The sequence below is a fragment of the Falco naumanni genome, chromosome 5, assembly GCF_017639655.2.
Source record: "Falco naumanni isolate bFalNau1 chromosome 5, bFalNau1.pat, whole genome shotgun sequence".
NCBI classification, from domain to species: Eukaryota; Metazoa; Chordata; class Aves; order Falconiformes; family Falconidae; genus Falco; species Falco naumanni.
The window spans coordinates 2533752-2537288 of record NC_054058.1 but is presented as its reverse complement, the minus strand read 5'-3'; positions in this window follow the sequence as shown (position 1 = coordinate 2537288).

Here is a 3537-nt window from a genome sequence, read left to right as displayed (position 1 = left end):
TAGGGACGGAGCCGGTGTTGTGGTGTTTGGTTTTTTTTGGTGTGTGGAGTTTTTTGGTTTTGTTTTGTTGTTTTTGTTGTTGTTGGGGGGGGGGGGAAGTCCTTTCTCCCCGCCCTGAGGGGAGCCGCGAGGAGCGCCGCTGGCGCCTTCCGCCCCTCAGGCCACCTCAAACCAGCGCCCGAGCGGGGCGTCCGAGCGGGAATCCTGGTCCCGCCGCCCGAAGCGCCGCCACCATTAACTCAGAGACACACACACACCCCGCCATCCTCACGCCGTCTTCCCGCCGCCGCCCCTCCGCTCGGGTAGGTATCGCCCGAGCCTGCGGCTCCCTCTCCTTGGGTTTTCTGTGAGGAAGCACCCCGCGCCCGCCGGCCGCACCTCAGGGGTGCCAAGGACCCCTCAGCCCCTGCCCACCGTCCTCACCCCAGGGGTGCTGAGGAGCCCTCACCCCCGAACAGGGCACTGCCTTGACAGCTCTGACGGGGCTCGTTACACTCCCCAGGGAAAATCCACCTGAGCTACTCCTAGCACTGTCCCTCATCCATGTCTTCCACCTCTCGCCTTAATTTTTGCACTCACTCATTAATATCCCTCCTCACAGCAAATACCCTCCTCAGCCATCTCTTGGTGTCCCTCTGAGGAAGCCTTGGAAATTTCCCCATGCAAAAATGTATTTCAGATCCTGTTATGGGTGATTAAGAGCAGAATGTCACACAACCTATTAAATTAAGGTGACATCAAATTAAAGTGTGGCCCTTGGCTGTGTTTTAACAAACAGATCTCATTAGCTGTGCCACTGAGGAAGGGTGTACCTCCCTACCCATAAGGAATTTCTGGCTTCCACAGAGCAGCTTAAACGAGTCATTTAGCTTATACATGATATTTCTTAGACACTTACACACTTGTATTTCTTATAGACTTGCCCCATGAATATGCCACAGATTCTCCACTTCGCTGTCACATACGTGAAGACAAGATGAAATGACTCTGAAGGCTTAGAGTTAACAATTTATATTACGGTGTGAGCTTAGTATTTTGTCTGTGGGAGCTGGAAAGTGAAGACATAGGGTTTATCAGCCCTTCATTTAAAACTCCCTCCTTACTTGAGGAGAAAATTTCCCTTTCCCAAAGATTTCCTGGTGCTTAAGGTCCTCGTTAATCTAATTCTGGCTTTATCAACATCACTGTCAAAAGATTCATGTGAAGGTGCTCATTAATGGTTAATGTGCTGAGGGAAGGAATTGTGTTGCATGTGATACAAAAAAGAAACAGAAAACTGAAATTATGAGGGGACAAAAAATAGTGACAGAGAAATACTATCAGCTGTTGCCTCTGCTGAAATGCTGTAAATGTGGCTTAAGTCTGATTTTTTTTATACTGGAGATTGCACCTGAACTTCAATTTCCATCTAAGCACTAAACATAGATACCGTATGCAACCTGAAACTGAACATCAGAGTTCAAAACAAATCCTTGATCCTAGGCACATGTGCAAGGCAATGCACTGGAGTTACTACTCTGTTTATTTGAAAATTTAGAACCCAAAAGTATAGATCAAGGGCGCATCTGGAAATCTCTCCTAACATGGCTTCAAATTATCTTGAAGAACAAGGTCTACCAAAGAAGAAAGCGATAAAAGCACAACTAGGTCCATCCGTCATCCACTTTGAAACCTCATAAACCTCTCCGCTATTATTAATTAGAAGCTAATACAAATGTTAAATACCTAATACAAACAAATATAATACAAACCAAAGACATCTCATTCAGTCAGCCTATTCTCAAACATTTCAGCCACCTAAATGGGGAGCCAGTCCAATCAGATGTCTTAAAAGCCTGTCTACCTTTCTGTTCTTGTTGTTCTTCACACTGCATTTACAGCAGTCTGAAAATGTTGCGTTATCTCTGCAGAAGCCAGCTAGCATCTACAGCATCTATTAACTCACAGCAGAGCTTACATAAGATGGAGACTACATATTCAAACAGCAGTGATTTTAATCCATCAGGTTTCCAAACAATTTGGTTTATTATACATTCATATTCTTTCTTTTTCCCTTTACAAGCTAGTATGACTTGGGGAATTCCTTTGTAATTAAGATCTTTCACTATCCTGGATGTTTTATGCAGCCCTGGTTACCAGGAGGACTGACATTTCTTTACTGTGTTTTTTCCCAATAGCAATGAGATTTTCTACTTTTGTGCTATAGCAAAAAACAAACAAGCAAAAAAAAAACCCACAAAAAAACCCCACGCTCTTGTGAGCCTCTGGTTCAGCACAGTTCCTCCTTCCCCTGAGACACTCACAACCCTGGGCTTTGCTTATACTGGGAAAATGGGCCATGTTAGGAAATATTTGCCCCACACACAGCCAGAGGCAAAGGCCCTGAGAGCATCATCCCCCTTCCTGGAGGTCCGGTACCCTGGGCTTGCTGCCAACCCAGAGACAGCGCAGCTGAGGGCTGCCCCCCTTCCCTCTAGTGACCTTGGAGGCAGGGCTGCGGGGAGACCTCCGTGAGGGCTGACCTCCCCCTTCCCATGGGAGCTGCATTTCAGGCAAGGTTCTGGTGCTTGGCCATGCCTGTGTCCCATTGACCCAGACCTGCTGACCAACTTCCCAGCCTGACCTCAGACCTGCCTCACTGCTATGGAGTTCCCTGCTGATATCAGGGCTGTGCCCGTCCCTAATTGCTGTCACCAAACCTGACTTGCTACCTTATGTTCAGAGCTTGACCTCAGACCTATCCCATCACCATGGAGTTGTCCAGTGATCTGGATTCTCTGTTGGCTCCAGCTGCCATCTCCATGCCTGCCCTGGTTGCCTTGCTTGGATCCTGTGGGATGGGGCCTTGGCCAGGGAGCTCTCTGCTCTGCAGGCTGTGTTACGGCACTCAGCTCCCTGCCCCTTAGGGAGCAGCTGTCCCTTGCTGTCCCCAGACTGTGGCAAATACAAGAACACCAGACCGCCTCCACTGACCCAGACCCATGGTCTGTCTGGATCAGCATTTTGTCTCTTACAGGGTCTAGTTCTTCCAAAATACACGCTGCCATTCAAGAACAGGACCCAGGAGGGAGTGAAAAGGGAAAACAGGCTACCCATCTTTATCAAAGGGGCTGAATGAAGAGTTACAAACCAGCCAACTTCCATTTGTTACCTGGAAAGATAATGAAACAAGCCGTTCGGCAATCAGCGTGCAAGCAACTAAATAACAATAAAGTGATGAGAAACAGGCAGTGTGCATTTGTCCAGAACAAATCATGTCAAAGTAACCTAATTTATTTCTCTGCCAAGATAACTGACTTAGCAGGTGCTGAAAGGAACAGATGAAATATATTTTTATTTCAGTAGGGCTTTTGGCACTTCCTTGAACACCACTCTCATAAGATGGTATTCACGTGAGAGGGGTATGTGACTGAAAAACAATTTCCAGACTGTGGCAGTGGGTATTTTCCTGTCAATAGGAAGGTATACCAAATTAAGAGATCTGCTCTGTCTGCTAGGATTGATTACTTCAATTAGTGACTTGAAGGGTGGAATTGA